This window comes from Hordeum vulgare, chromosome 4H, assembly GCF_904849725.1.
Source record: "Hordeum vulgare subsp. vulgare chromosome 4H, MorexV3_pseudomolecules_assembly, whole genome shotgun sequence".
NCBI lineage: Eukaryota > Viridiplantae > Streptophyta > Magnoliopsida > Poales > Poaceae > Hordeum > Hordeum vulgare.
The window spans coordinates 520,751,608-520,765,585 of NC_058521.1; the positions used below are offsets into that span (position 1 = coordinate 520,751,608).

Sequence of the window (13,978 nt, forward strand, 5' to 3'; positions counted from 1 at the left end):
GGTATGTTACTTGCCCGAGATTCGATCGTCGGTATCCGCATACCTATTTCAATCTCGTTTACCGGCAAGTCTCTTTACTCATTCCATAATACAAGATCCCGTGACTTACACTAAGTCACATTGCTTGCAAGGCTTGTGTGTGATGTTGTATTACCGAGTGGGCCCCGAGATACCTCTCTGTCACACGGAGTGACAAATCCCAGTCTTGATCCATACTAACTCAACGAACACCTTCGGAGATACCTGTAGAGCATCTTTATAGTCACCCAGTTACGTTGCGACATTTGATACACACAAAGCATTCCTCCGGTGTCAGTTAGTTATATGATCTCATGATCATAGGAACAAATACTTGACACACAGAAAACAGTAGCAACAAAATGACACGATCAACATGCTACGTCTATTAGTTTGGGTCTAGTCCATCACATGATTCTCCTAATGATGTGATCCCGTTATCAAGTGACAACACTTGCCTATGGTCAGGAAACCTTGACCATCTTTGATCAACGAGCTAGTCAACTAGAGGCTTACTAGGGACAGTGTTTTGTCTATGTATCCACACATGCACTGTGTTTCCAATCAATACAATTATAGCATGGATAATAAACGATTATCATGAACAAAGAAATATAATAATAACTAATTATTATTGCCTCTAGGGCATATTTCCAACAGTCTCCCACTTGCACTAGAGTCAATAATCTAGTTCACATCACCATGTGATTTCAACGAATCCAACACCCATATAGTTCTGGGGTCTGATCACGTCTTGCTCGTGAGAGAGGTTTTAGTCAACGGTTCTGAAACTTTCAGATCCATGCGTTCTTTACAAATCTTTATGTCATCTTATAGATGCTACTACTACGTGCTATTCGGAAATGCTCCAAATATCTACTCTACTATACGAATCTGTTTCACTACTCATTGTTATTCGGATTAGTGTCAAAGCTTGCCTCGACGTAACCCTTTACGACGAACTCTTTAACGACCTCCATAATCGAGAAAAATTCCTTAGTCCATCAGTTACTAAGGATAAATTTTGACCGCTGCTAGTGATTCAATCATGGATCACTCACTGTACCTCTCAACAGACTTTGAGTCAAGGCACACATCAGGTGCGGTACCCAGCATGGCATACTTCAGATTCTACCGCCAAGGCATAGAAGACGACCTTCGTCTATTCTCTTTATTCTGCCGGGGTCGGGTTTTGAGTCTTACTCAAATTCACACCTTACAACGCAACCAAGAACTCCTTCTTTACTGATCTATTTTAAACTCCTTCAAAAACTTGTCAAGGCATGCATCTTGTTGAAACTTCTATTAAGCGCTTTCGATCTATCTCCATAGATCTTTGATGCTCAACGTTCAAGTAGCGCAATCCAGGTATTCCTTTGAAAAACTCCTTTCAAACAACCTTGTATGCTTTACAGAAATTCTACATTACTTCTGATCCACAATATGTCAACCACATATACTTATCAGAAATTCTATAGTGCTCCCACTCACTTCTTTGGAAATACAAGTTTCTCATAAACCTTGTACAAACCCAAAATCTTTGATCATCTCATCAAAGTGTATATTCCAACTATGAGATGCTTGCACCAGTCCATTGAAGGATCGCTGGAGCTTGCATACTTGCTACTATCTTTAGGATCGACAAAACCTCCTGGTTGTATCACATACAATGTTTGCTCAAGGAAACCGTCGAGGAAACAATGTTTTGACATCCTATGTGCAATATTTCATAAATAATGCAGCAACTACTAACATAATTCTAATAGACTTTTAGCATCGCTACGAGTGAGAAAGTCTCATCGTAGTCAACTGTTTGATCTTGTCGGAAACATCTTTGCGACAAGTCGAGCTTTTCTTAATAGTGACTTATCACCATCATCGTATGTCTTCCTTTTAAAGATCCATCTTTACTCAATAGTCCTATGACCATCAAGTAGTTCTTCCAAAGTCTACACTTTGTTTTTATACATGGATCCTCTCTCGGACTTCATGGCCTCCAGCCATTTGTCAGAATCCGGGCCATCCATTGCTTTCTCCATAACTCGTAGGTTCACTGTTGCTCAACAACATGACCTCCAAGACAGGGTTACCGTACCACTCTGCAGTAGTACGCGACCTTGTCAACCTACGAGGTTTGTAGTAACTTGATCCGATGCTCGATGATCACCATCATCAGCTTTCACTTCAATTGGTGTAGGCGCCACAGGAACAACTTCCTGCGCCCTGCTACACACTGGTTGAAGTGATGGTTCAATAACCTCATCAAGTTCTACCACCCTCCCACTCAATTATTTCGAGAGAAACCTTTTCTCGAGAAAGGATCCGTTTCTAGAAACAAACACTTTGCTTTCGGATCTGAGATAGGAGATGTACCCAACTGTTTTGGATATCCTATGAAGATGCATTTATCCGCTTTGGGTTCGAGCTTATCAGACTAAAACTTTTTCACATAAGTGTCAAAGCCCCAAACTTTCAAGAAACGATAGTTTAGATTTCTATAAACCTCAGTCTATACTGTGTCATCTCAACGAAAACACGCGGTGACCTATTTAAAGTGAATGTAGTTGTCTCTAATGCATAATCCATAAACGATAGTGGTAATTCGATAAGAGACATCATAGCATGCACCATACCAAGTAGTGTGTGGCTATGACGTTCAGACACATCATCACACTATGATGTTCCAGGTGGCATGAACTGCGAAACAATTTCCACATTGTCTTAACTGTGTACCAAAACTCGTAACTCAGATATTCATTTTTATGATCATATCGTAGACAGTTTATCCTCTTGTTATGATGAACTTCACTCCGAAACAGAATTGAACTTTTCAATATTTCAGACTTGTGATTCATTAAGTAAATACTCTTGTATCTACTCAAATCATCATTGAAGTAAGAACATAATGATATCCACTGTGTGCCTCAGCACCCATTGGACTGCATACATCAAAATGTATCACTTCCAACAAGTTACTATCTTGTTTCATCTCAATGAAAACAAGTCCTTGCTCATGTGGTATGATTTGCATGTCACTGGTGATTCAAAATCTAGTGACTATAAAGATCCATCAGCATGGAGCCTCTTCATGCAATTTATACCAACATGACTCAAGCGGCAGTGCCACAAGTAAGTGGTACTATCATCATTACCTCGTATCTTTTGGCACCAATATCATGAACATGTGTAACACTACAATCGAGATTCAATAAACCATTGAAGGTGATTATTCAAGCAAATAGACTAACCATTATTCTCTTTTAATGAATATTCGTATTTCAATAAACACGATCCAATCATGTCCATGCTTAGCGCACCAAATAACAATTATTTCGGTTTAACAGCAATCCCGATGGTAGAGGGAGCGTGCGACGTTTGATCATATCAACCTTGGAAACACTTCCAACACATATCGTCACCTCGCCTTTAGCTAGTCTCCGTTTATGCCGTAGCTTCCATTTCGTGTTACTAATCACTTAGCAACCGAACCGGTATCCAATACCCTCGTGCTACTAGGAGTACTAGTAAAGTACACATCAACATCATGTATATCAAATATACTTCTTTCGACTTTTGCCAACCTTCTTTATCTACCAAGTATCTAGAGTTGCTCCGCCTCAGTGACCGTTCCCCTCATAACAGAAGCACTTAGTCCCGGGCTTGGGTTTAATCTGGGGTCTCTTCATTAGTGCAGCAACTGCTTTGCCGTTTCACGAAGTATCCCTTCTAGCCCTTGCCTTTCTCGAAACTTAGTGGTTTTACTAACCATCAACTATTGATGCTCCTTCTTGATTTCTACTTTCGCGGTGTCAAACATCGCGAATCGCTCAAGGATCATTGTATATATCCTTGATATGTTATAGTTCATCACGAAGCTCTCACAGCTTGGTGGCAGTGAATTTCGAGAACCATCAGTATCTTATCTGGAAGATCAACTCCCACTTGATTCAAGCGATTGTCGTACTCAGATAATCTGAGCAGACGCTCAATGATTGAGCTTTTCTCCTCTACTTCGTGGACAAAGAATCTTGTCGGAGGTCTCATACCTCTTAACAAGGGCACAAGCATGAAATCATAATTTCATCTCTTTAGAACATCTCTTATGTTCCGTGATGTTTCAAAACGTCTTCGGCGCCTTTCTTCTAATCCATTAAGTATTTTGTACTGAACTATCATGTAGTCATCAGAAACGTGTATGTCGGATGTTCACAACATCTACAGACGACGCTCGAGGTGCAGCACACCGAGTGGTGCATTAAGGACATAAGCCTTCTGCACAGCAACGAGGACAATCCTCGGTTTTACACACTCAGTCTGCAAAGTTTGCTACTATCAACTTTCAACTAAATTTTCTCTAGGAACATATAAAAACAGTAGAGCTATAGCACAAGCTACATCGTAATTCGCAAAGACCATTAGACTATGTTCATGACAATTAGTTCAATTAATCATATTACTTAAGAACTCCCACTCAAAAAGTACATCTCTCTAGTCATTTGAGTGGTACATGATCCAAATCCACTATCTCAAGTCCGATCATCACGTGAGTCGAGAATAGTTTCAGTGGTAAGCATCTCTGTGCTAACCATATCAACTATATGATTCATGCTCGACCTTTCGATCTCATGTGTTCTGAGGCCATGTCTGCACATGCTAGGCTCGTCAAGCTTAACCCGAGTGTTCCGCGTGTGCAACTGTTTTGCACCCGTTGTATGTGAACGTTGAGTCTATCACACCCGGTCATCACGTGGTGTCTCGAAACGAAGAACTGTCGCAACGGTGCACAGTCGGGGAGAACACAATTTCGTCTTGAAATTTTAGTGAGAGATTACCTCATAATGCTACCGTCGTTCTAAGCAAGATAAGGTGCATAAAGGATTAACATCACATGCAATTCATAAGTGACATGATATGGCCATCATCATGTGCTTCTTGATCTCCATCACCAAAGCACCGACACGATCTTCTTGTCACCGGCCTCACACCATGATCTCCATCAACGTGTCGCCATCGGGGTTGTCGTGCTACTCATGCTATTACTACTAAAGCTACGTCCTAGCAATATAGTAAACGCATATGCAAGCACAAACGTTAGTTTAAAGACAACCCTATGGCTCCTGCCGGTTGCCGTACCATCGACGTGCAAGTCGATATTAACTATTACAACATGATCATCTCATACATCCAATATATCACATCACATCGTTGGCCATATCACATCACAAGCATACCCTGCAAAAACAAGCTAGACGTCCTCTAATTGTTGTTGCATGTTTTACGTGGTGACCATGGGTATCTAGTAGGATCGCATCTTACTTACGCAAACACCACAACGGAGATATACGAATTGCTATTTAACCTCATCCAAGGACCTCCTCGGTCAAATCCGATTCAAGTAAAGTTGGAGAAACCGACACTCACCGGTCATCTTTGAGCAACGGAGTTACTCGTAGCGATGAAACCAGTCTCTCGTAAGCGTACGAGTAATGTCGGTCCGAGCCGCTTCGATCCAACAATACCGCGGAATCAAGAAAAGACTAAGGAGGGCAGCAAAACGCACATCACCGCCCACAAAAAACTTTTGTGTTCTACTCGAGAAGACATCTACGCATGAAGCTAGCTCATGATGATACTGTTGGGGAACGTCGCATGGGAAACAAAAAATTTCCTACGCGCACGAAGTCCTATCATGGTGATGTCCATCTACGAGAGGGGATTTCCGATCTATGTACCCTTGTAGATCGCACAGCACAAGCATTAAGAAACGCGGTTGATGTAGTAGAACGTCCTCACGTCCCTCGATCCGCCCCGCGAACCGTCCCAAGAACCGTCCCGCGATCCGTCCCGCGATCCGTCCCACGATCCGCTCTGATCTAGTGCCGAACGGACGGCACCTCCGCGTTCAGCACACGTACAGCTCGACGATGATCTCGGCCTTCTTGATCCAGCAAGAGAGACGTAGAGGTAGATGAGTTCTCCGGCAGCATGACGGCGCTTCGGAGGTTGGTGGTGATCTATTCTCAGCAGGGCTCCGCCCGAGCTCCGCAGAAACGCGATCTAGAGGAAAAACCGTGGAGGTATGTGGTCGGGCTGCCGTGGCAAAGTTGTCTCAAATCAGCCCTAATACCTTAGTATACATAGGAGGGAGGGAGGGGAGGAGTCAGCCTCAAACCCTCAAGGTTTGGCCGAAATTTGAGGTGGAGGAGTCCTACTCCAATCCTACTTGGAGTAGGATTCCACCTTCCCACTTGGAAACTCTTTCCACCTTATGTTTTTCCCTTCTCAAACCTTATGGACCTTAGTGGGAACTTATTCCAGCCCACTAGGGGCTGGCTTATCTCTTCCCATAGCCCATGAGACCCCTTGGGGCGTGACACCCCTCTCGATGGTCCCCGTCACGCCTCCCGGCACTCCCGGTACACTACCGATGAGCCCGAAACTTTTCCGGTAATGCCCGAAAACTTTCCGGTAACCAAATGAGGTCATCCTATATATCAATCTTCATCTCCGGACCATTCCAGAAACCCTCGTGACGTCCGTAATCCCATCCGGGACTAAAAACAACATTCGGTAACCAACCATATAACTCAAATACGCATAAAACATCGTCGAACCTTAAGTGTTCAGACCCTGCGGGTTCGAGAACTATGTAGACATGACCCGAGGGACTCCTCGGTCAATATCCAATAGCGGGACCCGGATGCCCATATTGGATCCTACATATTCCGAAGATCTTTATTGATTGAACCTCAGTGCCAAGGATTCATATAATCCCGTATGTCATTCCCTTTGTCCTTCGGTATGTTACTCTCCCGAGATTCGATCGTCGGTATCCGCATACCTATTTCAATCTCGTTTACCGGCAAGTCTCTTTACTCGTTCCATATTACAAGATCCCGTGACTTACACTAAGTGACATTGCTAGCAAGGCTTGTGTGTGATGTTGTATTACCGAGTGGGCCCCGAGATACCTCTCCGTCACACGGAGTGACAAATCCCAGTCTCGATCCATACTAACTCAACGAACACCTTCGGAGATACCTGTAGAGCATCTTTATAGTCACCCAGTTACGTTGCGACGTTTGATATACACATTCCTCCGGTGTCAGTTAGTTATATGATCTCATGGTCATAGGAACAAATACTTGACACGCAGAAGACAGTAGCAACAAAATGACACGATCAACATGCTACGTCTATTAGTTTGGGTCTAGTCCATCACATGATTCTCCTAATGATGTGATCCCGTTATCAAGTGACAACACTTGCCTATGGTCAGGAAACCTTGACCATCTTTGATCAACGAGCTAGTGAACTAGAGGCTTACTAGGGACAGTGTTTTGTCTATGTATCCACACATGCACTGTGTTTCCAATCAATACAATTATAGCATGGATAATAAACGATTATCATGAACAAAGAAATATAATAATAACTAATTATTATTGCCTCTAGGGCATATTTCCAACAGCTTCATCCCACAATGCCTCCGAATCAAGATAGGACTAGTAACGATAAATAAATTGACCAAATCATCACCCACAACTTACTTGTGCTCTACTCGTGCATAGAATCTACGCATAAACCTGGCTCATGATGCCACTGATGGGGACGTAGTAATAATTCAAAAAGATTCCTACGTGTCACCAAGATCAATCTAGGAGATGCTAGCAACGATAGAGAGAGAGCATCTTCATACCGTTGAAGATCTCTAAGCGGAGGCATTGCAAGAATGCGGTTGATGGAGTCGTACTCACGACGATTCAAATCGCGGAAGATCTGATCTAAGCACCGAGAGAACGGTGCCTCCATGTTCAACACACGTACAACCTGAGGACGTCTCCTCCTTCTTGATCCAGCAAGGGGGGAGGAGAAGTTGAGGGAGAGCTCTGGCAGCACGACGTCGTGGTGGCGGTGGAGCTTGTGGTTCTCCGGCACGGCTTCGCCAAGCGTCGCGGAGGAGGAGAAGAGGAGGGTTAGGGCTGCGCCAAGGGGGAGGGTTAAGCTGTGTGAGCAGCCCTCTCAACCCTCCTATATTTATAGGAGGAAGGGGAGAGGGGGTGGCTTGCCTCCCAAGTTGGTGGGAGGTAGCCCCACGCCCTAGGATTTCAGCCCTAGGCCCCTTGGGCCTCTTTGGTGGTGCGCACCAGCCCATCAGGGAGCTGCTCCCTCCCTCTTTCGGCCCATGTGGCCCTCCGGGACAGGTGGCCCCTCCCGGTGGACCTTCGAAATCCTTTCGATGGTCCCGGTACAATACCGATAAAACCCAAAACATGTTCGGTGACCGAAACTGGACTTCCCTTATATAAATCTTCACCTCCGGACTATTCCGGAACTTCTCATGACGTTCGGGATCTCATCCGGGACTCCGAATAAATTTTGGTAACCACATATACAATGCCCATTACAACTCTAGCGTCACCGAACATTAAGTGTGTAGACCCTACGGGTTCGGGAACCATGCACACATGACCGAGACACCTCTCCGGCCAATAACCGATAGCGGGATCTGGATACCCATATTGGCTCCCACATGTTCCACAATGATCTCATCGGATGAACAACGATGTCGGGATTAGATTAATCCCGTATACAATTCCTTTTGTCTATCGGTATGATACTTGCCCGAGATTCGATCGTCGGTATCCCTATACCTTGTTCAATCTCGTTACCTCCAAGTCTCTTTACTCGTTCCGTAACACATGATCCCGTGGCTAACTCCTTAGTCACATTGAGCTCATTATGATGATGTATTACCGAGTGGGCCCAGAGATACCTCTCCATCACACGGAGTGAAAAATCCCAGTCTCGTTTCGTACCAACCCAACAAACACTTTCGGAGATACCTGTAGTGCACCTTTATAGTCACTCAGTTACGTTGTGATGTTTGATACACCCAAAGCATTCCTACGGTATCCGGGAGTTGCACAATCTCATGGTCTAAGGAAATGATACTTGACATTATAAAAGCACTAGCAGACGAACTACATGATTCTCCTAATGATGTGATCCCATTATCAATGACATCCAATGTCCATGGTCAGGAAACCTTGACCATCTATTGATCAATGAGCTAGTCAACTAGAGGCTCACTAGGGACATGGTGTGGTCTATTTATTCACACATATATTACGGTTTCCGGTTAATACAATTATAGCATGAACAATAGACAATTATCATGAACAAAGAAATAAAATAACCATTTTATTATTGCCTCTAGGGCATATTTCTAACACATAGATTACCTACACTTGTGGGTCATCAGTAGGAATTAACCATGGCGCGCCCCCGACCCGAAACAACACTAGGATTCAACGAGGAATAGAAATGCTCACACATCATCATGATGCCTTTTAAATTTTTAGACGAGCAAGAAGTTAACATCTCTTAATATTGACACATCTCTGAATTAATAATAATGCACTCACACCTTTATCATATCAACACATCAACATCATTAACCCATAATTTCTCTATATGTGCTACATGATGATTTTAATTATCACTCATTGAACACCTATTATTTTTGGTCTATTCTTATGACCCATGCAAATTACCGTCACTATTTATTTAATTCAAAAAAAATATAAGTGATGAATGAGAGCATAATTTTCTACAAAATCTACATGCCATCGTGCTCAAAAAGATATAAGTGAAGTGCTAGAGCAACTGCTAAGCTCAAAAGATATAAGTGAAGCACATAGAGTATTCTAACCAATTATGATGGTGGTGTGTCTCTCTCAAATACGTGTGTCCAGCAAATGATGATTGTGGCAAGTTGAAAGTAAAAGTAAACAAAAGAAAACAACGCTCCAAGCAAAACTCATATCATGTGATGAATAAAAATGTAGCTCCAAGTGACATACCGATGGATTGGGACGAAAGAGGAGATGCCTTACGGGGCATCCCCAAGCTTAGACGCTTGAGTCTTCCTAGAATATTACCTTGGGGTGCCTTCGGCATTCCCAAGCTTAGGCTTCTGCTGCTCCTCATTCCTTTGTCCATCGGGATAATACCCAAAACTTGAAAACTTCAATCACATAAAACTCAACAATACTTCGTGAAATCCATTAGTATAAGCAACATATCAAATAATTTAGGTATTGTTATAAGTTGATTATTATTTTATTTTAGCATAATGTATTGTATTTAACTTCTCTATGGCTTATACCGCGTGATACAATCCTAATCCGTTTTTTTTGGGGGGGGGGTCCTTAGAGCATCTCCACCCACCCCCAACACGCCCCAGGGCCCTTTTTTAGCGTCGGCGGTGAAAAATCAGCCCAGACGCGCTCCAACTCCTCGTTTAGCACCGGTTTGGACCAAAATAACAACCAGTGAACCCAAGCTGAACCTAGCCCCATAGGGGGCGCCGGCCGAAGCGAAAAGTCGAGTGGGTCCGCGCTATCGGCGACACACGGGACTATTCCGCCATTTTCTCGCCCCCTTTCCCTCCATTTTCTCTTTCCTTTCCTTTCTCCCCCTCCCCGCTGCCACCGCCATTTTTCTCCCGCTCCCGCCATCCGGCTGCCATGTCACCGAAGAAGTATACCTCCCCTTGCCTTGCGGCCGCTGTTGATTCCTCCCGACCGAAGCAGAGGAAGGCGAGGAGCCGATGGCTAACCAGCGGACATGTCGGACGCCCACTCGAGGGCGGATGTCCAGCGCCGGGAGGCGGTCACAACTGACCGGCAGAGAAGGCTCAATGCTGAGAGGGCCAAGGATGCGACGGCAGCGGCGGCAATCGATCATGTAGAGGCGTCTTGCACGGGGACGATGAATCCGCCCGACCACAACTCGTAGGCCGCGTGGAGCCACCAACAGCGCGTCGCGTCACCGACTAACCTCCCGCAGCCGATGCCGCCCTCGTGGTACGCACCCTCGCATGGCTACTCCGACGGTGGCGCGCATGGCGGTTTCAATCCCAACACCACCTTCCCGCATGGCGCGCCGCGACGTTCCTCCCTCACTGGCTTCAGCCACGACCCGTGCACTCCCTCCCCCGCGTTCAACGTCGGCCTCAACACCCAGGACAGATACTCGCCGCCAGCGTACTCGTCAGCATCGCTTGCACCGCCTCTTTGCCGTGGTGCCCTTCCCTTCGTGTCCGGCTTGGCGCTCAATTTAACCACACCGAAGCCGACATGGACAAGATCATCATGAGTGGCTCCGTCGCCGCTGCGTCCAGCCCGGGGTTTGGCATGCAAGATGAAACGATGAAAACCGCAGACAACATGGACGACGAGCTCGATGACACCAAGGAGGACGGTAAGGAGGAAGAGCAGGAGGAGGTGGAACCGGAACCAGTGCCGAGGAGGAGGGGGAAGAAGAAGCGGGCGTCGAATGGAAAGCCAACCGAACCCCGCGTCAAATCGACGTCCAAGGAAGATGAGTGCCTTGCCGAAGCGTGGAAGACCGTCAGCATTGACCCGATCACCGGCGCGAATCAGAACACCAACACGTACTGGGGAGAATCAAGACGTCGTTCGATGAACGCAAGCTGGTCGACCCCGACTTCGCCAACATCCACATGGACTGCGACGATAAGGCCATGGCAAACTACTGGGCGACGATCCAGATGGCCTGCAACAAGTGGCATGGGATTGTCGAGGAGGTCGATGCTCGCCCGAAAAGCGGCACCAACGTCGAGGGTCAGGTATGGACGTAGTATGCCGGCTCCAGTTCATCGCGTCATCGTGTGCTTTGCTAACACGTTCTGTCCGTGGCCGTGCAGATGGTTCGGATGTTCAGCATGTATCGCCAAGACAACAGCGACCAAGAGTTCAAGTTCCTTCACGTGTTCTCCAGGATCGAGTCGTGCGGAAGTGAAGGGAAGTTCGGTTCGCTCTCGCCAAGGCCAAGGAGACCTACAATCCGGACGGGCCTGCCCGAGCTGCGGCAGAAGGGCGCCCCGATGGCACCAAAAAAGCCAGGGCGGCGAGGGACCCGGCGCCCGTTGCTGAACAACTGCAATCTTCGGTCGAGCTGCATCACCGACGCCAAGAATAGCGCCGCCAAGAGGGAGGAGAAATTTGATGCGCGGTGGTCGGTGTTGATGACGAAGCAAGACGTCAAGGTCGACCTTCTCAGGACCAACGTCGCCGCGAAGAAGAGGAACACCAACCTGGCGTTCTTGATGGGGCAGACATGTCAACGATGGACGAGTAGGTGAAGGTGTAGTACCTCATGGAGCGCGGCCTTATCTTAAACCGATTGCCTGCGACGGCGGTGATGACGACGGCAACATCAAAGACGACGCCCAGCCCGAGCACAGAAACCACGCCGACGACGAGCCCGACCCCGGCCAGTCCCACGGCAGAGGAGCCGCACTACGTCTAGCCGGCTGTTTGATTTGTTTCATGTCTATTATCCATTCCTTTTGATCGCCGAAGTATTGAGTGTGTTTGATCGCCGAGCTATGGCATGTTGACCGCCGACTTATGGCACGATGATCGTCAAATTAGTGGCATCTTTTTGCCAGCGGAAAAAACAAATTTGAATTAGTTAACGTGTGAGAACCAAGACGTGAGTGCGCGGATGGAAACTTGTTCGTTTGAAGATAAAAAAAACGCCGACGCAAACGCCAAAAGAGATTCGCCGGATGCACTCTAAGGCCAAACAGCCCGAGTTGCTCTTATTAGTCTTTATCGAGTTGCACACTTATATGAGTTTTCCTCCATTTTAAAGGGAAACTTAGTGGTACTTTGGGACTATATGCTGGGTTGAAGCCCGATTTTTCATGGGTGCACGTCCGCCCCTGAATCTATATGATGTTTTAGATGTCACGTCTTAGATATATATTTCTAGTTTAATTTTAATTATTTCATAAACTTAGGAGTATGTGATGGTATACCACTAAATGATAGCTCATTGCACAATATGCTTCGTCTAATCTAAATGGCATGCACGGCATAAGATAAAACAGTCTTATCAACAATTGCCATTCTCATGCTAGTTAAAACACATGGTTATTGGAGTAGTATCTCTTTGTTCGAGATCTCAGGGAGAACATGCAATACGGTTTCCCTGCCTACCATTCAGCATCGTCTCCAGTTATGCCTCGTCTCTTGTGGCCTTATGGCAATGGTGGCGTGATGGATCATGGCTCTGTCCGATGGAGAGGCCTTCTTTTAGGTCTATCTTAGTTTGGTTAGGTTTGTGTCCTGTTTAGGAAGTTGAAGCAGTGACGGGTTCCTGAAGATAGAATAAGCCTCTCCTTGCCTAGTCCCCACTTCGATGGAACGTCTATCGTCACCGAATAGCGTGCGAAATTCTATCTCCGACATTTCACGGGATTCAGTTAATGTTTGTCTTCGATGGATCCACTTGAATCCGGTCTATGTTCTCTATCTATAGGTCGTATCTTTTCGATCTACGCTTCTCTTCATCAACGACAACCGATATTCTTGTATGCTGGTCCTGTGAGGCCTTGACACACGATGACTTTTCAGATGTCTACTACAATAAGGTTTGTCCGGTTCTGATCAGGGAAGGGTGAGAATACCAACACGCATTTGACTTGCTTCAATGCTTATAGTCATTAATAGGTGGTCTATAAATATGAATATAATCTCGATTACTTCTCGTGTTTTTTTACTGTTAACGAAGAGATCGTAACCTTTTTTTGCAATAAACATGTTTTTTTTCAAAAATACTAAAAACCTGACCCTCAATTTTGAAGTATGGCAAACATTTATTATGACAAATTATGTTGTCGCGAAGATGGTAATTTTGGTTAGTGAGCATGACAATTCTCGGCAAAAAACATCAACATAAAACAGATTTGTCCTACTTGCCAAAGAAAATTGACATCCGCACGACAACATAATTTGCCATCTTGGATGTTCGATTTGCCTTGATAGAAAACTGACGTTTTTGGGCCGGGACAATCATTTTGTCGCTAGGTGACCCTAAGAACCCACTAACCACCTTCCAAAAAAATAAAAACCCACTAACCAAC

At 45.4% G+C, this 13,978-nt stretch overlaps 1 pseudogene; it reads left to right on the forward strand.

Annotated features, from left to right (window-relative positions):
- The first annotated feature begins 10,650 nt into the window (after positions 1-10,650).
- On the forward strand, positions 10,651-12,357 carry LOC123450686 (annotated as a pseudogene).
- The last annotated feature ends 1,621 nt before the right edge of the window (positions 12,358-13,978 follow it).